This window comes from Musca autumnalis, unplaced genomic scaffold (assembly GCF_047663935.1).
Source record: "Musca autumnalis isolate F117 unplaced genomic scaffold, ASM4766393v1 scaffold_5, whole genome shotgun sequence".
NCBI lineage: Eukaryota > Metazoa > Arthropoda > Insecta > Diptera > Muscidae > Musca > Musca autumnalis.
The window spans coordinates 185800418-185801313 of NW_027412088.1; positions in this window are offsets into that span (position 1 = coordinate 185800418).

Here is an 896-nt window from a genome sequence, read left to right on the forward strand (position 1 = left end):
TATGCCTCTGTGTCGCCACAAATTTTGCAGCTAAGCTTAACGCTTTCTATGAACTCGAAAAAAGCGGATAAAACAATTTTAAATATTTTATCGCGTTGTGTTAATGGTTAGAGGTGGTGATGGTGATGAAAATGAAAATGTTTCTTCTGATGCTGATGATAACCCCTGCTACCTTTTTCTGTCAGTTCAATGGAAATATTATGTTTAATGGGGAAGCAAAACCGACACCGCTAACAAATTCTTTAAAAGAAAAAGAAAGGTATTGTGTGGTAAGCAAAGTGATGTTAATATTTATTTAAGTAGAACTTTGTTGAAATTCTTTGTATTCTTTGTAGTTGGTGTAGGTTGTTTTTTTAATGGAAATTGAAGAAAGTTGAGCATTTAATAAGGTATTCCGAAGAAAGAGGTAATTCGGAATGTGTTACAGGGAAATTGAATGTGTAATAAATTCTAGTTATCAAAGTGGGCATATAAGTTGCGGAAACAATTATACGTACCTAGGAACATTGATGACGTATACATAATGCCGGTAGTTATACGTAGCAGAAAATGCTGTAACTTTTAAACCGCAAAATCGGACTCTGTTCTCTGAGGATAATAAAAAAACTCTGTTTTTTGAATGATAATAATATATATGCGTAGGGGATGAATGACACCAAGCAACGGTCTTGACCGGCTTTAACATGGCAAAGCCCAGGATTTATCTTGGTCCCTCTTTCATCTCAAGTAGACACTGACCTCCCCGTGGTGTCACCTGGGGAACTGCCTTTAATACCCGTTAAAGGTAGTGAGCTAACATGTGCCGCGCGTTCACCCATAAGAACGTTAAAAACTTGGGTTTGGGCGTCGGGTTAGTAACCCTCCCCTAGAAAAAACATCCTACTATGAAAAAACGA